We start from the raw sequence: 23,723 nt of genomic DNA, 5'->3' as shown, positions 1-23,723 counted from the left end.
TCTACTTTCTCAGAAGACTGAGGAAATTTGGCATGTCAGCTACGACCCCCACCAACTTCTACAGATGCACCAGAGAAAGCATTCTTTCTGGTTGTATCACAGCTTGGTGATGGAGCCTGCTCTGCCCAAGGCTGCAGGAAACTACAAAAGGTCGTGAATGTAGCCCAGTCCATCACGCAAACCAGCCTCCCATCCATTGACTCTATCTATAATTCCCTGCTGCCTCAGAATGGCAGCCAGCATAATCAAGGACCCCACGCACCCCGGTCATACTCTCTTCCACTTTCTTCCGTCAGGAAAAATATACCAAAGTTTAAGGTCACGTACCAACCGACTCAAGAATAGCTTCTTCCCTACTGCCATCAGACTTTTGAATGGACCTACCTTGTATTAAGTTGATCTTTTCTCTACACATTGCGATAACTGTAATATCATATTCTGCAGGCTCTCCTTCCTTCCCTATGTACCGTATGCGTTGGCTGTATAGCATGCAAGAAACAATACTTTTCACTGTATACTAATACATGTGATAATAATAAATCAAATCAAAATCAATTAATTAACACTATGGTTTACAATATTAGGCAGTATTAGATAAGGTAGGGTTACGGGGATAGAGTGGAAGTGTGGGGATAGTGTGGAGGTGTGGGCTTAGATAGGGTGCTCTTTCCAAGGGCCGGTGCAGACTCGATAGGCCGAATGGCCTCCTTCTGCACTGTACATTCTGTGAAATCTGTGAAATTCTGCTTTCAGACCCTTCCTAAACCAGAAGAGCTGATTTTCTTTTCCACAAACGACTTTCTGGTTATTTCTATCAACTAATCAGAAAGCTGGCCTCAGAAAAATAAAGGTCAACTTCTGAAATAATCACGTGTATCTGTAAACAATTAATGTTTTTGAAGTGCTCAGAAATGACTTTTCATGATAACATTTTCCTACTTTCAACACAGGGGCTATCGTGACCCTGGGACGCGTTTGAAGCTAATATAATGCAATAACGTTGCATGGTGTGTCAAATGCCATTGTGACATAACCTCCCACACGTAGGGCCGTGGTGTGTGTGGCCATGTTTGGAAAGGTGTTTTTCTCTACTAACCTACAAATAAGTAGTAATCAAGCTACTGAGCGTTTAATGCTTTATTTTCCCGAAAACAAATTCAACTGCCTGCACAGGAAATAAATATTCACAGACATCCTAATCAGAGTTCAGTCTGGTCATTTGAGGTTGGAGAAAATGGGTTTTGTTTTTTCAGGTTTGAATTAAACACGAGAGTTTGCATTATTGCAAAACTACGGTCACCAGAATGTCCTAGGATTAGCAATAAAAGGCTTAAAAAGGGTTCCAGGGCTTTTCCCTGAACAATCTGATCTGCATTTGGATAGAACCCAAGGCTGCAAATGACTGTTGCTAAAAATAACATTTGCATTTTTCACATTTCCTTGCTCTGCTACAGTGCTAAAATTGTTTTTTAAAAATGGGTTTAAACCTCTGTGAATGGAAAGAGGAATGTCATATGAATGTGTTAAATATTCATCTATGAGTACCACCAGCAGGAATGACTAGGCAGTTAGCGGACTGCAAGAAACAGAACTGGATGTCCATGCGTTTCTGAGTGACTGAACTCATCGTCAGTTCTATTCTCTAACATATTAGTCTTACTCTGAATGTTCCTCTGAACTTTGCTGTAGCACTGGTAACTTTAAAGTTCAGCTTTATTCATTTAAAATAGGTGAATTTATAGACTGAGGAACATTTTGTGATTGTCCACATCAGTTGGCAGCTTAGAGACAATAATAATAATAAAAATAATAATCATTTATTGTCACAAGTAGGCTTCAATGAAGTTACTGTGAAAAGCCCCTAGTCGCCACATTCCAGCACCTGTTCAGGGAGGCCGGTACGGGAATTGAACCCACGCTGCTGGCCTTGTTCTGCATTACAAACCACCTGCTTAGCCCACTGTGCTAATAATAATCTTTACTGTCACAAGTAGGCTTACATTAACACTGCAATGAAGTTACTATGAAAAGCCCCTAGTCGCCACATTCCAGCGCCTGTTCGGGTGCACTGAGGGAGAATTCAGAATGTCCAAATGACCTAACAGCACGTCTTTCAGGACTTGTGGGAGGAAACCGGAGGAAACTCACGCAGACACAGGGAGAACGTGCAGACGCCACAGAGACAGTGACCCAAGCTGGGAATCGAACCTGGGAGCCTGGTGCTTTGAAGCAACAGTGCTGACCATTGTGCTACTGCCCAATACATTGTGAGAGGTACACGATAAGGCACAAAATGTTTAATTTTTAAAAAAATGACACAACTGTATTAGAGTTTGTGACTCACTTTCTTTTAATACATTTTTCGAGTACCCAATTTAATTTGTTCCAATTAAGGGGCAACTTAACATGGCCAATCCACCAACCCTGCACATCTTTGTGTTGTGGGGGCGAAACCCATGCAAACATGGGGAGAATGTACAAACTCCACAAGGACAGTGGCCCAGAGCCTGGATCGAACCTGGGACCTCGGCGCCGTGAGGCAGCAGTGCTAACCACTGTGCCACTGTGCTGCCCTGAGTTTGTGACTCACTTAGGACTTGAGCACACATTGGTCTGAAATTCGAATGTGGATATTTTTCTTCCTGTCTGACCAGAATAGGGGAGCTCTCTGAGTTTTTTGAGGTTCCCCGATTCCCGTAACAGGGATACACTCGCAGTTATTTGTTCCACACACTGTCTGGGAGCGAAGGGTGGGAGTTCCTGGGAAAAAGCATAATTGTGCAGGTTGGGCTTCTTAAAGCAGCACCTGTGCTTCTTGCTGATTGCAAATTGTTTCATTTTGTTCCTTCTGCCAGGAAGCTGCCAGCTTCCGGGGAACAGTGGAGCAACTCCCTTTTCAGAGGGAGAGAGACCACAGGTCATGACAAGGGGCGATGAATAGGAGGGTTTTCAATGCTGGCTTCTTAGAAAACACGAGTCGAGTCCAGAAGGTGTGAGGGGGGAAGTTGTGAGTGAGTTCAGAAGTAAAGAGGGAGAAATTCAACACATCAAAGACGTTATTGGATGTTCTTCTTGGGCAGGTTCTCCCCTACCCGGCGGGGCGGGGGGTCCCGGCGGGACGGAGTGGCATGAACCACTCCGACGTCGGGCCGCCCCAAAGGTGCGGAATCCTCCGCACCTTCAGGGGCTAGGCCGGCGACGAAGTGGTTTGCGTCGGGCCGGCCGGCGGGGAAGGGGCTTGGCGCCACGCCAACCGGCACCGAAGGACCTCCGCCGACCGGCGCGAGTTGGCGTATGCGCGGGAGGGCGTCATCCCAGGGCATGCGCAGGGGGGATCTACTCCGCATCGGCCGTGGTGGAGGACCACACCAGCCGACGCGAAGGAATAGAGTGCCCCCACGGCACAGGCCCGCCCGCGGATCGGTGGGCCCCGATCGCGGGCCAGGCCACTGTGGGGGCAGCTCCCAGGGCCAGATAACCCCCGCGCCCCCCCCCCCCCCCCCCGAGGACCCCGGAGGCCGCCTGCGCCGCTAGGTCCCGCTGGGAAGACCTACTCTCATTTACGCCGGTGGGACCCGCAAAATACTGGCGGCCACTCGGCCCATCGCGGACCGGAGAATTGCCGGGGTGGGGGGCCGCTGCCAGCAGCAGCCGACCAGCGCGGCGCGATTCCTGCTCCCGCCAATTCTCCGGCACCGGAGAATTCGGCAGCCGGCGGGGGCGGGATTCCCGATGCCCCCCGACGATTCTCCGACCCGGTGGGGGGTCGGAGAATCGCGCCCCTTATCTCTGAACAAAAGTTTGCAATGGCAGCTCAGGAAACCCCCCCCCCCCCCCCCACACACACACACACACACACACCCACACACACACACACACACACACACACCAACCCACACACACACACACACACACACACATCTGGGGCGAGATTCTCCGGCCCCCCCGCCGGGTCGGAGAATCGCTGGGGGCTGGCATGAATCCCGCCCCCACCGGTTGCCGAATTCTCTGGCACCGGAGATTCGGCGGGGCGGGAATCGCGCCGTGCCGGTTGGCGGACCCCCCCCCGGCGATTCTCCGGCCCGGATGGGCCGAAGTCCCGCTGCTAGAATGTCTGTCCTGCCGGCGTGGATTAAACCACCTCTCTTACTGGCGGGACAAGGCGGCGCGGGTGCGCTCCGGGGTCCTGGTGGGGGCGCGGGGCGAGCTGGCCCCGGGGGGTGCCCCCACGGTGGCCTGGCCCGCGATCGGGGCTCACCGATCCGCGGGCGGGCCTGTGCCGTGGGGGCACTATTTTCCTTCCGCCTTCGCCACGGTCTCCACCATGGCGGAGGCGGAAGAGACTCCCTCCACAGCGCATGTGTGGGGATGCCGTGAGCGGCCGCTAACGCTCCCGTGCATGCGCCGCCCGGCAATGTCATTTCCGCGCCAGCTGGCTGGGCACCAAAGGCCTTTTCCACCAGCTGGCGGGGCGGAAATCAGTCCGGCTCGGTCCTAACCCCTCAAGGTAAGGGCTCGGCCGGTCAAGGGGCGGAGGATTCCGTACCTTTGGGGCGGCGCAATGCCGAACTGATTTGCGCCGTTTTTGGCGCCGGAGAATTTCGCCCCTTATCTGAGAGTTCAAGGGCACGATCCTGTGGCCGTGTCGCGCCTGACACCGGCCCTGCTATTCCCCGTGAATAACAGGAGAGCCGGGCGCTGAACCGATCACAATGCTCCTGATGCTATCCGCGTCAAGCCCTCACTGGTTGTGATCCAGAACAGCATATTTAAATGAGTCTTAAAGCGCATTTATGCGCAGCCCGGTCGATGTAGGAGCCTCTTGGGCCCTGGGATTCGCCGGCCCCACTGGCACGAGGCCGGGACTAATCAATACTGGTCCCAATCAACGGAAAATAGACTTGATGATCGGAGGCTCGGAGGCTATTGGAACTCCCGAGTGGTTGGGGCAGGGCAGGACACCACCCTGGCACCGGGACGGAGACAATCTGAACCTCCCTCTAGCCCCACTGAGAAATGTTTTCACCAGTTAGGAGTTGAACCCACCAGCGAGACCAGCTCCTCAGAGATGGGGACACCATTTTGAAAAGGTGCCCCGATCTCTAAGAGAGCTTGAAATTCCGCCACACCACCACCCATGGACAATGATAGCCCCCCCCCCGCCTGCAGGCATGGGCATTACAGCAGCTCACCCACATCAGCACACGCCACGATGGGATTGCTGAGGACTCCCACCCTTTCAGGACAACTCCCCCATCTTTCCCCCCATCTTTATGAAGCCCTTTCATACCTCACTTCACCTCGCTTCTACCCTTCATAGACCCCTTCCTCTTTCATGGGCATGCCTCCCCCCCCCCCCCCAGGCCCTGGCCCTCAGTCCCTGACCCTTGGCAGTACCAACTTGGCACCCTGACACTGCCAGCTAGGCACCTGGACAGTTCTCGTGGCACTGCAAGAATGCCATTTTGACACTGCCAGGGTGCCAAGAGGCACTGACAAGACTATGGCCATGAAAGTGGGGTGAAGGTGGCATGAAGGGTGTTCATAAAGGGGGGGGGCTGAAGGGGGTAGTCCTGAAGGAGTGGGGTGTAAAGAGGGATATGAAGGGGGGTATTGAGGGTGGGGTGTATGAAGGGTGGATATGAGAGGGGTACTGAGTGTTGGGGGGGTGCAGCGGGGGAGCTTGATGCGGGCACATGGGAGTGGGGGGGGAGCCTGAAATGGAGGGGGCTGAAAGGGTGGGGTGGCCTTAATGGTGGACGGGCTCCGACCCCATCCTGTGGTATGCTCACTTGGTAGGGGGTGGTGCCCCAATACTGGCGAAGATGGATGGGGGCGGGGCCGGTTCACCCTCATGCATTGGTGTCGTGGGGATGTTGACGTGGACATTTACTGAGGGGGATGAGGTTGCCCTCTTGGGTCAAGGGTTGGGGGTGTTGCCAATGTCTGCAGGGCTCGTGATGTCTGTGGATGGGAGTTGTGGGGGCAGGTGTGGGGGACCTTCAACTTAACTTTGCGATCTGGGCATTTTTGAAAAGGGTGCCCCGATCTTTGTGGAGCTGGTCTTACCGGCATCTTTAGTATTCCACTCCAGAAATAATTATAAATGCTGGACATGATCCAGGTCATGATATTTAAATGACCATTAGACTCTTTAAAATATGCGCGGCCTATTTGAGGGGGCATTCTCTCAGTGCCCGACCAGCTGCACAGGCGATGGCTCACCCGGGCACCGATTAGTACTGGCCTACACAAGCGGAGACCAGGAGTGATGGCCTCTCCATTGGAGGCCATTGGAGCCCCCCCCCCCCCGAGTTGTCAGGGACAGGGCAGTACCCTGGCACTCTCCTGGCACCTGGGCACCCTGGGGATGCCAACCTGGCACCCTGGCAGTGACAACCTTGCACTGCGAGGATATCAGACAAGCACTGCCAAGGGTTGGGGCTTGGGGGTCAGGGTCTGAGGGGGCCATGCCATTGAAAAGGGGAGGGGTGAAGGGGGAATATGAGGGTGCTTCATAAAGGTTGAGGATGTGTAGGGGGGTCTGGAAAGTGAGGACTCCTGAAAGTGGGGTGGGGGGGGGACCTGAAAACGCGTGCCCCCAGTTGAGAGGGGTGTGGGGGACTCTCCAGCTAACTTAGAGATCGGGGCACCCTTTCAAAATTGCACCCCGATTTCTGAAGGGCCAGTCTCACTGGCAGTTTCAGCTCCTAACTGATGAAAACATTTGGAAGTGTGGGCTAGACCGGGAAGAAACTTGCCAATGCCCAAAAGAAGCGACTATGTGTGGGTGACTCCAGGACTGGATCGCAAACCAAAAAGCCGGAGGGAAAGGCCCCACTAAACTCGCCCAAAATGACACCATGTCATTTTTTGGGAGAGTCGTACCTCATGTTAATTTTTCCAACGCACTTCATTTAAATAATGTGCAAACTTTGAGCTGGCAGTGGGGTCTTATAAATTACCACCGGCTGAATTGATGGGTTTGATAGTGTAGTGGTTACAGTGCCCTCTTATTTCTTTGAATTTAGACTCTTTCTGCATGCCTGCCTCCCTCCATGAAGGGCAGCATAGCTTTTAGTTATCTTGCAGCTGTAGAACATCCTCCCTAAATTGCTCAAGCTTGCTACCTCCTTTCCTGTCTTCAAAGACATCGCCTGAAAACCAAACACTTTGATCGATTTTTCCTCCACCTGTCCCAACTCCCTCGTAATCCCTTTGGCTTTCGTTTCTATCCTCCTCTCTGTATCAATTGATAATGTTCATTATCTATCGAAATCACGCAGCCAGGGTGACTTTATATTTTAGTTTTTGCTGAGAAACTTGGGATTGCGAATGGGCATTCTGTTTTACACCTGACTTAGATAGGAAAGAAAATGGGACTAAAATAATTATAAAAGTTAAAATCATGGGTGTGATTCTCCGCTCCCGCGACTAAGTGCCCACACTGTCGTGAACGCCGTCAAGGTTCATGATGGCGCGAAACGGCCCCGATCTCGACCGATTCAGGGCCCGAAAATGGGCTAGGATCGGGGCCGCGAGAAACTCGGGGGGGGGGGGTCATGTCATGAAAGCAGCATCGTCAGCGTGCGGTGAGCATTGGTGCCCGTAAAAGGCGTAACTGGCGTCACCCACGCATGCGCAGGTTGGCCGGCGCCAGCCGGCACCAACCCACGCATGCGTGGTTGCCGTCCTCCCCGAGGCCGCCCCGCAAGAAGATGTCGGATGGATCTTGCGGGCAGCGGAGGAAAGGAGGTCCTCCTTCAGAGAGGCCGGCCCGCCGATCGGTGGGCACCGATCGCGGGCCAGACCCCTTTGAGTCCTACCCCAGTGAAAGAACCCCCCTCGCCCCTCCACAGGCCACCACCCCCCCCAGCGTTCCCGCGCTGTTCCCGCCGGCAGCGACCAGGTGTGGAATTCACCGGCGGGAAGCCGTCGCTTTGGGCAGGCCGCTCGGCCCATCCGGGCCGGAGAATAGTGGGTGTAGCGGAGAATCGCCATTTTGGGTGTCCCGGGCGATTCTCCGGCCTGCGCCGCGCAGAACTTGATGGGCCCGTTCTCGCCACTTGGGTGAATTGCGGTCGGACCGGCATCGCGGGGAAAAATGGCGCGCCAGGGGATTCTCCCAACCAGCGCGGGAGCGGAGAATCGCGCCCCACGTCATTTAATGAAAGTGGTTGAAAATGGATGATGGAAAATTTACTGTACAGTCTTCTGTCAGAATATCCCTGACAGGTAACTGAACATTTTAAAGCAGTGCCATAGAAAAATAACAAAAATATGTGAGGTTTCATTGTATCCCGAGGGCAAACATGTGCAGTGTTAAGAATTGAGGAAAAATAAGATTTAAAAAAAAATTGGGATTAAATAAAGGGGATGACGGGGACTGATTGGGGCAGCTGTCTGAAGGGACACTTTGATATGTGCATTAGCATACCTGTGAGAAAAGCATATGTTTACCTATGTGACAAGGGGGAAACAATGGGGGTGTAGAAGGGGTGGCTTTAAAATGGAGAGATAAGGAAATCGGCAGTTAGATGCTAAAAGCCAGGTCCATTGCCTGGGCAACATCAAAGGGAAAGAATGACATGTCCATCGCTGGAAAAAGGGACACAGTAGAAGCAGCTGCAATGGTAGCCGCACCAAGCTGCAGAAAACAGTCTCTCGAAAGCAAGCTATTGCTACAAAGCTGCTGTTTAAAATCCAAACAGACAGATTTAGGCCTTCGCTGGAACTAAAGACAGCTTTTCCAAATATGGACAAATAACCTGTGCATGGTAACTATCTGCTGGATTTAGGTGATAGAATTATATAATATTGGATGTTGTTTGGGAAAAAGGAGCAGTTTAGGAGACATAGGCAGTTGGGACAAAGGCGTAACATCATGAGATACTGTTTATTTTGACAGTTTCATGAGCATCTCAAAGACTTCCCATTGGTATTATGGGGCTCGTGAGTTTTGTCCATAGTAATCTTCCATCCTTACCTGGTCTGTTCTACATGTGACCCCAGATCTACAGCAATGTGGTTGACTCTTAAATGCCCTCAGGGATTGGCAATGAATGCTGGCCCAGCCAGAGACGCCAACATCCCATGACTAACTTTTTTAAAAAATAGAATGAGGAGACATGGAAGGGACACAGAGAGCTATGAAGGAGCATGGAGGTATGGAGCAGCACAGGAGGTGGATGGGGGGGGAGCATGGGGTGAGGGGTAAGGGCTAAGGTGCCTAACATTCATTTGCAGAACTGGACCGATGTCCCAGAGAATGGAAACTCCCAAACAGTCCACCCCAGCATCTGCCTGCCACCATTTCCACTCTGCTTCAGGAGGCAGCAGCCCTGACTCCAGTCCACCCCTCCCACTGCACAATGGAAAGAGTGTGGGCTCGGCACTGCCAAGCAGGGGTGTGACATTGGGAAAAAACCTGACACACAATTCAGGCCTCCAGGATGAAAGTCTGCGCCCAGGTGTCTACCGGTGATGTATCCAAAAATGAACAAATGACACTAGGAGAGAAAGGAGGTCAAAATGGAAGGAATGAGAACCAAGAAAAAAATAAAGACTAAAGAATTATTTTTTGAAATTCCTTCAGTCTTCTTAAACAGATGGTTTTGCTGCAAAAACTAGTCAGCAACGATTACGGGGAACATTAATTTCTGTAAACCAGTAATACACTCTACCTAATAAAACCAGCTGAGGCCTTCCCTTGTCCATTGTATGACATAATTGCACTATTCTGCTCAATGTACCTTGATGATTACTCGATCGTAAGCTGCGGTATTACACTTTCCTTGTGAGTACAATGATGCTTCATTTAATTAAAAAATGGACAGCTTTTCAAAGAGACCAGAGGACTTTGCTCCTTATTGTTTGACTTGTTATTCTAGAGGCCAATTAAGTCAATGAAGTAAAACGGTGGGTGTGTTATTTTATGATTATTTTCTAATCAAGAAAGTGAGAAGTGACCGGACTCCCAGCGAGTTCCTATTGGATTTGGTGTTCCATGACCAGCATTACATACGCTCCACTGCAAAGTAAAACTTGGAACAGATTGACCAGGAAATTAACTGCACAGACTCAATAATTTACTTCGTACTCAAATGGCATAATTAAAGTATTTTATAAGGACATACAAAAAAAAATGATTGAATAGCTACACTTTCATCTTGCACAGGCCATTATGTTAAGATATATTGCAATGAGAAAATGTTTTATAGGACTTGCTTGGCCAGTTCAATTAATACTACATGGGGGATGTAGCAAAGTTTTAAAAAATGACTTTACTTGTGTTTCTGCAGTATTTATTAAAACATTCAACCTCCTATTTCTACTGAAGGATTTTGTTTGTTTGTTTAACATTTTGGAATCACAAGTCTTTGAGCATCTCCACCATTACCGCTCCCCCCTCCCTTTTTGCCCCATTCTCCAGAAGTGCTGGAAAACAAACAAAAATGTCAAACGTTTTACATAGAATTTACAGTGCAGGAGGAGGCCATTCGGCCCATTGAGTCTGCACTGGCCCTTGGAAAGAGCACCCTACCTAAGCCCACACCTCCACTCTATCCCCATAACCTAGTAACCCCACCTACCCTTTAAGGACACTCAGGGCAATTCAGCATGGCCAATCGACCTAACCTGCATATCTTTGGACTGTGGGAGGAGAACAGAGGACCCGGAGGAAACCCACGCAGACAAGGGGAGAAAGTGCAGACTCCGCAAAGACAGTGACCCAAGCCGGGAATCAAACCTGGGACCCTGGAGCTGTGAGGCAACTGTGCTAACCACTGTGCAACTGTGCCACCCACTTGTGGCAGCAGAATTTTGTAATGTGACTTAAAGACAACTACACTCAGAAACTATCACGGTTATGAATACATATTTGATTATTTTGCAACTGTGCCTTTAAATCAATCACATTTATCAATGGGAATCTTGTTAGCTGGGAAGGATTGTGGACAGTTTGAGTGCTTTTCCACTTTAACCTTGAAATCCAGCCTTATTTATAGCCTGAACCACAACAGACTAATACAGTGGTCCAGGCCAGAGACCACATCTGGGTCTGAATGCGGCTTACAAGACATTTTGTTCACCGTTGCCCACGCGCAGGGTTGCTACAGTCTAATGATTTCCATTTGCGTAGTTTTCCTCCTACCGGCATAACTGAAGTGATACTTTTGTGAAGCAAGGGCAAGTGAAGTGAGGTGTATGCTGATTGCTCACAACGTTGACTGTGACCAGCAACAAAAGCATCAGCAATCTGCGAAAATATTTCTTCAATGGGGTCTTCAGGTGGTCCATTTGGATCAATGTCATGCACCAGATCCCACAGCACCTTCTTGCTTCAAACCAGATTGCCTTCTGGACTTGTATGTACTCATGGGATCACAAGGCGTAATCATCCTACAGCTTGTCTCATAGTGGCAGCTTCTGAAGGACAGTCACATTGGTCTTGAAACCTTAACTTAGGGTGGGATTTTCCAGTTCTCCACCCCCGTGACGTGCTTTGCAGCAATTGGCCGGTGGCGCGATCTTCTGGTGCCACCGCTGCCAATGGGCTTTTCCATTGTTCGCACCCTTCACCACCAATACACCCGTGGCGAGGGGTCACCATCGGCAGGACCGGAAGAACCCGGCAGCAGGAATGGCCGGAAAATGTTGGTCTCTGTTTCGCCCTCCACAAATGTTGTCGGACCTGCTGGGGTTTTCCTGCACCCCCTTATAGAACACAATCTTTGGGGATCCTCTTTAACATAATTGTAGTATGCAACCCAATGCAACCAGATTGTCTGGCAGGTCTTCCAACTCCTCTGACCTGCCTGGCAAAATCCAGCACCGCTCCCTTGTAAATGCACACTGTTTACACATCTCCTCCAATGTAAAACTGAATACAATATCTCCACCAACTCTCCACTGGCTAATTCCGTCAGAAGTGTCATAATATCCACTCATGTATATAATGAGATGCAGACAGGCAGTGATTGACATACAGGGTGACCAGTAAGCACACAACACAGTGCAGCCAATCACCAGACAGGACACTACCAGCAATCCTGCCGGCCCATGCAACCACCACGATGGCAGCGATCCCGCCTATCCACGTTCAGGTGGCTCCTGATCCACCTCTGCGGCGATCGACAAGAATTCGTCGCCCACCACAAAGTCTGAATCTGTAGACTGAACTTTTGTACATTTTGTGACTTCATCGATTTAACCTCTGTAAATATTGTTTAGTTTGCCATGTATCTGCACCATCGACACCTTCCTATGTATATACGTTCATTTAGACACCTTTTGTATATAGTCAGGCATATATATATATATATATATATACGCACACCTTAGTATTTAATTATCCCCCCCAAAAAGGGGGGAGATGTCATAATATCCAGTCATGTGTATAATGAGATGTAGACAGGCAGTGATTGACACACAGGATAACCAGTAAGCACACAACACAATGCAGCCAATCACCAGACAGGACACCACCACTATAAAGCCAGAGGGCACTAGGTTTCCCGCTCTCTCGGGACCCAGCCACTGAGACAGTCAGAGTCCATGAGCTAGCCAGTGCAAACACCATGCGGTAGCTAGTAAGTCAGGTCAGGCTACTACAAGGTCTCCAGTCAGTTCAGTATAGTGTCGACCCACAGCTGAGTATGTATATCAGTTCTATCATTGAATAAAACAGTGTTGGATCTTCTCCAGTGTTAGACGTCTGTTTCTAGCTTCCCTGCATTGAGTGCAGTCCACATCGAACCTACCTGCCTAACACATCAAGAAGCACCTCGCCTGAACAGCCCATGGTTTATTCTTAAAGCTATAGGGTCCTTCCTGCAGCCGACTGCATAGCAATGGCTTGAGAGAAGGCATTAACTCAGCCTATAAGGTCTTAAATAGCAGATTGGGTATCATGTCAGCGGTCGAGGCAGTTTGACGCCATGATGCACACTCTGCATGCTCCAGCGCAGTATATCCCTGTTAACAATCAAGAGCACACCAGGCAGGCCATACTGCAAGTTACTGGCGGTGTCCAGGCAGTCATTTCTTTAGGAATTTGAGGCATCTGTAGCAACAGCATAATATCACTAAGGCCCCAAATTTTATGGCTTTGATTTTCCAATGATGAAAGGACACGATCCATTGAATTTCCTGGAATCTGAATACTGGTTGATGAAGGGTCCCAGTCCAAACGGTTTCTCCTGTCCTGTCCTTTTTCAGATGCTGATGGGTCTACTGTATTTCCAGAAATTCCGAACAGTTCCAGCATTTACATTTTGGTCCTTTACCCTGGGGTTATTTATGGAATGAGTGACTCATTTGTTACCGATGTGCAAATCGGGCGGGTTAATTTTGTGCTGCTCGCAGCTTTTATTTGCTCGCATTAGTGCAAAACTCTTAGACGTGACGTTTATACTGAGGTGACCAAGGCAGCAGATTTTAAGCAGATCGTTGTGGAATGTGACACCTGGCGAATGTGGTATTATTCATAGAATTTACAGTGCAGAAGGAGGCCATTCGGCCCATCGAGTCTGGGCACCCTACCCAAGCCTACACCCTACCCAAGCCTACACCCTACCCAAGCCTACACCTCCCCCCTATCCCCATAACCCAGCAACCCCACCCAACACTAAGGACAATTTTGGACACTAAGGGCAATTTATCGTGACCAATCCGCCTAACCTGCACATCTTTGAACTGTGGGAGGAAACCGGAGCACCCGGAGGAAACCCACGCACACACGGGGAGGATGTGCAGACTCCACACAGACATGTGACCCAAGCTGGGAATCGAACCAGGGACCCTGGAGCTGTGAAGCCATTGTGCTAACCATTATTAAACAGAACAGAGCTCAAAACTAAATCACACCACATCTTTACTTAATTTGTGCTGAACTCCATTCCAAAGTTAATAAAATACGTCTCTTTCTCCAAGGAGTTATTATAGCCAGCAGTACAATTCTGTGCTACCTTTATCGTTCCATCTCCGTGCCTGCTGCCCAGCTGCTGTAACATTCCTATTGACCAATACATTTCGTCTTCTGGTCACTGGATACCATTCCCGAGACCCGGCAGCTTTATTTACTTTGGTTCAACAGGGAGAGGATTCAGGTTACAAAAGAAAAAGAAAGCGAAGCTGTCATGTCGTTTTGAACAAAGTTCTGCTTAACATGCCTCCGAGTCTAAAAACTCAACAATGAACCCTTTGTTTTACTGGAGTTATCTTTGGGCAGAAGATATCTTGAATGGTTTGACCATGAACAGACCGAAGACAAGGAAAGCTGACTGTTTTCTGTTGCACAATAAACTTTGACAAGAGACACCCAATATAAAATTCAGTCTAAAGAGTTCAGCCTAATTCACCTGAAAGGAAATCCTTGCAGAAACCGGAATGATTGTATCAACCTATTGGAGCGTTTTACTCTTTGGGCTCCGTATGTCCTCTTCTGAAAGCACGGACTCTTTCCTGGAGGATGGTTCGGTGTCAGGCACCCTCCTTTACCCTGCCGAAACGATCTTTCTTCACATGGGAATCCAGTGATCTATTTGATCAGTGACATCCCACCTATGTCTGCAGCAGGGAAGGTGGAGCATAGTGGTATTGTCCCTGGACTAGTAAACCAGAGCCGAGTTCAAATCCCACAATGGCAGGAAAACCATCTGCCGTCGACATGTGACCCCAGACTCACAGCAATGTAGTTGACAGTATAGTGAGGGAGATTGACACTGTTCTCTGTAGCAAGGAGTGAGAGTCCAGACAGCTGTGTTGCCTGATAGTGCCAGGGTTCGGGATATCTGCCTTGGGCTGGAGAGGAACTTGGTGGGAGGGGGAAAATCCCGTTGTTGTGCTCCATGTGGATGCCAAGAGCATAGGTAGAATGAGCAAAGAGGTTCAGCATGGAGAGTTTGAGCAGCTAGGCATTACATTACAAAACAGAACTTCCAAGATTATAATCTCTGGATTATTACATGAGCCACATGCAAATTGGAGTAAAGTGCATAAAATTAGAGAGATGCGAGCAACTAGGCTAGTCTGGTCATACATTTTAGAAAGAATGTGAGAAATCTTGAGAGGGTGCAGAAGAGATTTACAGATTGTCTCCAGGTTTAGAAAAAGGTAGACAAAGGCATCTGCTTCCATTAGCTGATGGTACAAAAACTAGGGGTCAACGATATAATATTTAGGCTCGAGTTGCAGACAAGTTGTTCTTTACACAGTGAGGGTATTGACCTGGAACTCAAGGCCTACACAGGTGGTGGAAGCAGAGACGATGAATGATTTTTGGGGGCTAGACAGGGTAAATGTTGAGTGGATGTTTCCATTCATGAGAGAGTGTAGGACCAGAGGGCAGAGTTGCAGGATAAGAGGGTGCTCATTTAAGAATTTGAGGACGAATGTCTTCTCTCAAAGAGTGGTAAACCTTTGCCGTTCTTTACTCCAGGAAACTGCGGAGGCCGAGTCCTTGAATAATTTCAAGCTGGGGATCGATAGGTTTTTAAATCAGTAGGAAAATTAAGGAGCTAAGGCAGGAAAATGGACTTAGTGAATGTTAGATCAGCCACAATATTATTCAATGGTGGAGCAGGCACAAAGGGCTGAATGCCTACTCCTGTTCCTTTTTTTTATAGCCTTCCAAAGGAAATTGGGTGGGCACTTGAGGCAAATAAACTTGCAGGGCTATGGGGATAGAGTGGAGGAGTGGAATTGGCTGAATTGATTAACAGCGAGTTGGTATGAACTCAATGGGATGAATGGCTTGCTTCTCTGCTGTAATAATTTTATGATTCTATGACATTAGCACTTCCTGGTGTGACATTTTCTGGGTGCTCAGCTATTGTTCCGTGCTTCACTGTTCAAAAATCTAAGCCATTTCTTCCTCAATTTCAGCACTAACACGGACAATGGGACACATCTGCACCTGCCCCCCCCCCCCCCCATCAACACCCACCTCCAACCTCCCTTTTACTTTTGTAGTTTTGAACTGCATTACTGAAAGAAGTGACATCTTGGTTTACATTTCTACTGGTAACTTTTCAGAAGCAATGGGACATTTGTGAGGCTGCTAAATCAGGGCTAGTAGGATCATCACAGCCATGTTTTATGCTGATCTCAATTCCACCTATATATTTTTCTTTGCTATTTTACACCCAATAGCGAAAGTGTGCTGCGAGTGTGCAATTTTAACATTTGAGATTCCTCAGAATTAGATTTTATTGTGGAAATGGCATTTTAAAAAAAAATCTTCGAACTATACTGCAGCTGGACTAATCCCAATGACAGTTTTCAAACAGTGCATGACTCAATTGACCAGTGTAAATTGCTGCAAATTTGTTAATCCTTCTGTGCAAAAAAATGGCTCCATATGGATGGGGGTCAACCAATTTACAGAGCTACTGTATTTCCAGGCACACGTCCAACATCTTGAGAAAGGAATGAGACCAATCGAACAGATCTCTCTCTCAATGATTAATAAGCACCTCTTTTTGACTATAAATTTATTATTGTACAAGTATCTTTTAAACTTTTAATTGTGGCTTGAGCAGTTTGCAGAACACTGCATCATACTTCATTGAGATCAAAAGAAAGCAGTTTGATAATTATGGTTGGAAGTTAATTAAACACATTATTAGCGAGCGCACACTTGACCATTTTACTAGCTTATTAATTTAATAATAATCTTTATTGTCACAAGTAGGCTCACATAAACACTGCAATGAAGTTACTGTGAACAGCCCTAGTCGCCACTTTCCGGTGCCTGTTCGGGTACACGGAGGGAGAATTCAGAATGTCCAAATTACCTAACAGCACGTCTTTTGGGACTTGTGGGAGGAAACTGGAGCATCTGGAGGAAACCCACGGAGACACGGGGAGAACGTGCAGACTCCGCACGGGCAGTGACCCAAGCCGTAAAAATATTTCCATATACATCAACCATAGATGGCAATTTACATAGAGATTGACAAACGTTTTCATATCTTAAACTTTGATCAATTTGTACTTTCAAATAATGAGATGTAATTAATGTTGTCTATTGTGAAAACATTACATATTGAGCTTTGATACGTTCAGTTGAAATATGCTGATGTTGGTTTCCCCTGGCATTGTCAAGAAATGCAAAATGCACCTTGTAATTTTATACATTTAGATGTATGCATACATATTGCCCCACACCCCATATATTTCTATTTTTCAGTGTTCAAAATGGTTATTCAACATGGTAAATGGTATGAAAATTCGACTGACCATCCATGTTACATAGCAGCAGACTGAAGCACAGATGAGAGTTTTAAATAATACACTCTTTGGTCGAACTCATTCAAATCTGTACCAAATGTTTCTGTCCCTTAACCTTGCTGCCATTTCAACTATATTGCCATACATTTGCTTCATCTCTGTATCACCATTAATTTCATTGATCTCCAAACCTGAATATCAATATTATAAAGCTCCATAGTGGGAAGGGAGTTCCAGGTACCAATTTGTTTGTCGTATTTTTATTATAATCCAATGTTTTCCAGTGTGTTAGTATCACTTACACATTGCTCACTGTTATGTATATTGTTAAATATAATTTCAACCCCTCTCTGCCATTTTCAGTATAGATCTTTTCCTACATTATGAATCTTGGGCCCAGATTTCCCTCCTGAGCTCACAAAAGTAAGTCAGGCTCTTTTGCGGCTTCCAAAATGCACATCCGACTCATGATTGACTTTGAGATTTTCAAGCAAGATTGAGGATCGACGTGCAGTTTGTGAGCTTAAATCAATGTGGGAGAAGTGTGGACATGGTGCTAGGCTGGTTAGGAAGCCTTGGGGCAGCATGTGTGTTCCCAACACTATTCCTATACCCTTCAAACATCACCCCATGCCCCCTTATAATCCCTATGCCGCTACCATACCTTTGAGCAGGAAACCAACAAACTATTGTCAACTGCCCCAGCAGCCTCGGACACACCCGTACCTATCGTCACAGTCTCCGCAGTCATATTGGCCTTCTTGAAAATGAACGGTTGGAAAGCAATGGATCCTGACAGAGTACCCGGTTGTGCACACAGATCTCGCTCGGACTAATTAGCGAGTGTGTTCGCGGACATCTTCTACCTATCCCTACTCCATTCCAAGGTTCCCATCAGCTTCAAGAAGACCGCCATCATACCGGTGCCAAAGAAGAACCAGACAACGTGCCTCAAAAACTACCACCTTATGGCCTAGACATCGATTATTATGAAGTGCTACAAGAGGTTGGTCATGAGACACATCAACTCCATGGTCCCAGCATGCATTGATCCACTGCAATTTGCATAACGCCACAATTGGTCCACAGCAGACGCCATCTCTCTGGCCCTACACTCATCCCTGGAGCATCTCGACAACAAGGACTCCTGCGTCAGATTCCTATTCATTGACTACAGCTCCGCCTTCAACACCATAATCCCAGCCAAAATTCATATCAAAACTCCAAAACCTAGGACTTGGCTCCTTCCTCTGCAACTGGATCCTCGCCTTTCTGACTCATAGACCACAATCAGTAAGAATAAACAACAACATCTCCTCCACGATAGTCCTCATTACTGGGGCCCCACAAGGCTGCGTACTTAGCCCCCTACTGTTCTCCCTGTACACACATGACTGTGGCAAAATTTGGCTCCAACTCCATCTGCAGGTTTGCTGATGACTTGACCATAGTGGGTTGGATCTCAAACAATGATGAGCCTGAATACAGGAGGGAGATAGAGAACCTAGTGGTGTGGTGTAATGACAACAATCTCTCTGTCAACATCAGCAAAACTAAGGAGATGGTCATTGACTTCAGAAAGCGAAGTATCGTACACATCCCTGTCTGCATCAATGGTGCTGAGGTGGAGATAGTTGACAGCTTCAAATTCCTAGGTGTGCACATCACCGACAATCCGTCTTGGTCCACCAACGTCAACACTGCAACCAAGAAAGCACAACAGCGCCTATATTATCTCTGAAAACTAAGTTTGCCATGTCCACATTGACTCATTCCAATTTTTACAGATGCACCATAGAAAGCATCCTGTCTGGCTGCATCACAGCTGGTATGGTAACTGCTCAGCCCAAGACCTTAAGAAACTACAGAGAGTCGTAACACAGCCCAGTCCATCACACAAACTCGCCTCCCATCCATTCACTCTGTCTATACGTCCCACTGCCTTGGGAAAGTGGACAGCATAATCAAAGACCCTTCCCACCAGGCTTATTCTCTCTTTCAAGCTCTCCTTTTGGGCAGGAGATACAAAAGTCTGAGAACACACACTAACAGATTCAAAAACAGCTTCTGTTACTAAATTCCTGAATTATCCTCTTATGGACTGAACTGATCTCTCCACACATCTTCTCTACTGAGTAGCAGTACACTCCGAATGCTTCGCCCGATGCCTATGTCTATGTATTTACTTTATTTATTGTATGTCCTATATTTTTCATGTAGAGAATGATCTGTCTGGACTGTATGCAGAATACTACTTTACACTGTACCACAGTACACGTGACAATAAATCCAAATCCAAATCCAATAGAAATGGTTACAGGTTAAAAAAAACCTGTAACAATCTAATAGAACAGTCGTTCAAAAAATTGTCATTGATACGGAAAAAAATGCAGTCCATAGAAAAGGTGTTTATCGTTAAGTGGCCAATAAATTGTGTTAACAAACAACCATGTATTCAGGAACCACATCAAAGGCATATTATGTTATTACAATCTCTTAAAAATGACAATCACTCCTAAGCAGCTATGTCAACGCAGCTGAGTATTCCATAGCTTTTGGAACTCAAGCAAGTCTTCATAAAAGTCATGCTGTTAAAACATTAGCTTTCAGTTCCAAAGCCCCTGAAACTGGAAGACCAGATAGTTTTTCATTTCCATTTCAAACCAAACTGTCTGTCAAGCATTGGAGAGCAACAGGTGGTTAGTTTTAAAAAAATGTTCAATAGAAGGGCCATTTCTAAACATTTAGATATCTAAACATTTAAATCTCAGTTTAAAACTTTCGCAGCTAATTTTTGCTACAATTTTGAATGCATTAAAGAGCTTTCTCCTTTGGGTAAAGTACTGTAGTGCGTGTCAGCGCTTCCACAATGCTGGTCAACTTATCTTTACAGGACAGATTCCTATGATCAATCACTGCATTTAAAACACATTTACATAAAATGAAACATCCAATATTGACTTTTGAACTTGTCGAACATTTAATCCTTACCTGTCGGAATGTTCCAGACTCCTCAGCAGACTTCCCCCAGTGGTCATGAACTCTAAAAGCATGCATACTTTTCTGGACCTCCCAAAGCCCACGCCAGCATGTGTAAATAGCTTGAGGAAGGACATTCAAATTTCCTATAGTCCTCACTATCGTGACACCGACCTCAGAAGAGGTGAGTGTGCATTTTGCATCCAAAGCCTTCCTGTCTTGAGAAAAGGCCATACGACAATGGTTGGAAAGGCAGAGGAACATTGTGTTCCTAACAAAACAAAAACTTAAGTTTGCCGTGCAAGCTGATTAGTGCCTCCACTGGGAGATGAAAATGCAGTGCTGGGCTTACATCCACCCTTCTACAGAGAAAACCAGCCACCAGAGACACCTACCTCTTTGTTTCTCATCCTCTTATACACTGATATGCACACACACCACATGCCACATTAGTATTCAATCAGTCACATAGAGATGGTGCTGCTTCAAGCCACAACGCTGTCAGCTGTGGGGATATGAAACTATCTGATAATGGTGATAATTTTGTAGCACATTTTACCCACATGAGAAAACTTTCAAACAAAGATAGCAACAGGAAGACATTCAACAAAATCACTGAAGCTACCAGCAGTAAGTATGCCTGGAGCTATGTATAAATTACCTCTGACGGGTTATCTGCAATTTTCTGTTCTTTTATCAAGCATGCATATTACATTATTTTCTCTTCTGTCCATTACTTCCTTCTCCACCGTTTCATATAGCTTCTACAGTGAACGTGCATTTAGTTTATAAGCCCAAGGCAGACTTGCAGTTACAAATCGCCTCATCATATTTGTTAGGAATGTTCTGAAATGCGCGATGACCATTATTAGGTTAAAAAAAAAGTAGCCATTTTGTAATACACAGTACTATCCCACAAATCATAATGACAACAAACACCAACTCACATCTATATTACATTTGTTGCCCAATCCTAATTGCCTTTGAACTGAGTGGCTTTTTCAGATTGCAGTTAAGACAGCCGTGTCTCACGTAGGTCAGACCAGGTAAGGGTGGCAGCTTTCCTTTTCTAAAGGGCATTAGTGAACCAGATGGATTTTTACGATAATCGACAATGGTTTTATGGTCATCAGCAAACGTTTAATTCCAAATTCCGATTGAATTCAATTTCTACCATCGGCCATGGTGCGTTACAAACCCTGGTCCACAGAGCATTATCCGGGGTCTCTGGATTCCTAGTCCACTGACAATACCATTATGCCACCACCAGAGAGGTGAATGGTCAGTTAATCTGTTGTTTTGGTAGCACTGGTTGAGGAAGGAATATTGAGAATCGGTAGCTCTTTTTTAAATAGTGGCATCTTTAACAGCCACACGAGCAAGTAAAACAGAAAGACAAGCTCACTGTGACACCTCCGTTATAGGGTAGTGGTTCAAACTCACAGAGTAGATCATGGTGGTCCTGGAATAGCAAGCATGAGCTAAATAGACAACCTAACAGAATATTCCCTGCACTTGTAGTGGTCAACCACTGCTCAGGATGCCCAAGTGACTAAGTCAGATGTTCTGTTTTGGGCGGCTCTGCCTCATGAATTTAAAGAAATATCTTTGCCGTTAGAGGTGAAAATAGTCGAAATATCGCATACTTCGCAGGGGCTGTTTAGCACAGGGCTAAATCGCTGGCTTTGAAAGCAGACCAAGACAGGCCAGCAGCACGGTTCAATTCCCATAACAGCCTCCCCGAACAGGCGCCGGAATGTGGCGACTAGGGGCTTTTCACAGTAACTTCATTGAAGCCTACTTGTGACAATAAGTGATCTTCATCTTTTCATAATTGTGATGCACTCTGGGAAGATAAAGCTGCCAACACTGCCCTCTGATGGAAACTGCCAAGCTGGCATTTCTCATCATCTGGACGTTTCAAATAATTTCTCAACTTGCATTTTGGTGGAAGGAATAGGATTTGTTCACGACTCGACGGCATGACACTTGTCTGAAATCGATGAATAATATTGGGTGGAATCTTACTAAAAAATGTCAGTGTCAGTTCCGGTGAGAAAAACGGTGTGAATCCTGCTAACAGATTTCTCACAGAATTTTGAGCTTCTCAAAGAAAGTTTTTTCCCCCACATGAAACAGGCCGCACTTCTGACCGCCTCCCAATCACAGGGGAGCTCCATTTAAGTACCTCTCCAGCACTTTTCCAGATTTCATTCAAGGGGATTGCTGCCAGGAAGCCAGCACTGTGTTTCTGCGAGGGTGCCCTGATCGAACTCCACCAGCAAGGGCATTGCAGCTTTAGTTAGTGCCAGCCCCCTGCAGAAGAGGACGGGCAATAGTGCCGTAAAAAATGAATGCCCTTTGCGCGGTTAGGGTAAGTCTGCCGCGTCCAGTCTCTCGACGCACCCCCTCATCCACCCCTCGTGCCTCCAGGTGATCTCTCACCCAGTCACCTCGTGGGTCGCCCACCTATCAAGAGGCTCTCTTGCTACCCCCCCCCCCCCCCCCAACTCCTTATGTTAGGTGACAGGGCTATTGATTGAATACATGGGGCCCATGTCTGCATTCTCACAGGACACCTCAATGAAGCCCCGCATTATGATCGGTAATGGGGTGAGGGATGATAGACATCAGCATGATGCCTTACATTGGGGTACACATTAGTGCATCTTGTGTGATGTAAGCCCATGTATGAGCATTGGGATTCAATGTTTGGAACTTCAGTCAGTGGCAGTGAACTTCCCGTAGTTCTGCATATTTCAACGGCACAATTGACTTGTCAATGAAGGGTGAAATAGGAAGCAATTGAATACCTCTTGCGACAGATGAAGCACAGCTGATTAGAGTGAAGCCTGCAATTAGCATGACAAGCACACATCTAGAGGGTACCCTCATTCTCCCATTTCACAGCCCTACACACTTATTCCTGAGAGGCAGATTTCCTGGACAAGTGGAATTGACATTTAGGAGAGTTTAATCCCTTGGTCCTCAACGCTCTGCCTGAGTATGGGGTTCTACGTGCAGTTCATATGTGCTTCCCCAAGTGAGAATGTCTTCATTCCTCATGAGGCAGGGATGCAACCCATTCTTGAGAACTTCACTCTTTCCTTGCAGTCTAGCCTCTAATGAGACCCCATCCAGGAACCTCACAATCTCCTCCAATGCTGACCTTCAATATCACCTCCTTCCACCCACTTTCCAGCTCCCACTAAGGACAGCACTCCCTCAACGGTGATTTGGTCGCAAGCCCAACAAAAAGGACACAGGATGCGGGCGCCTGCATGCCAGCCTCCAGATCCCCTTAAAGCAAGGAGCACCCAAAAGTGAACGGAAGGTAACACCTGCTGGTGACCTCTCCCCCTGAGATTGAGTGACTTAACTCCAGCCCCAAGTTGACCTTATCTGTGTCCCCCATATCCTCTCAGGTGCACCCTGAGCAACCACATTGCAATATTGTGTCAGAATGAGATCCTTGGGCCCCAAGCTGCTATTCTTCATTTGCTGAGGTT

The 23,723-nt window shown here is 47.3% G+C and overlaps 1 protein-coding gene across 1 annotated transcript in view; it reads right to left on the bottom strand.

Annotated features, from left to right (window-relative positions):
* Positions 1–23,723, bottom strand: part of LOC140396462 (leucine-rich repeat-containing G-protein coupled receptor 5A-like) — a 205,884-nt gene that overhangs the window by 76,904 nt on the left and 105,257 nt on the right. The window lies entirely within an intron of this gene.

Source organism: Scyliorhinus torazame, chromosome 19, assembly GCF_047496885.1.
Source record: "Scyliorhinus torazame isolate Kashiwa2021f chromosome 19, sScyTor2.1, whole genome shotgun sequence".
NCBI classification, from domain to species: domain Eukaryota; kingdom Metazoa; phylum Chordata; class Chondrichthyes; order Carcharhiniformes; family Scyliorhinidae; genus Scyliorhinus; species Scyliorhinus torazame.
The sequence above is the reverse complement of the archived record's forward strand: the minus strand, read 5'-3'. Positions and strand labels throughout refer to the sequence as shown.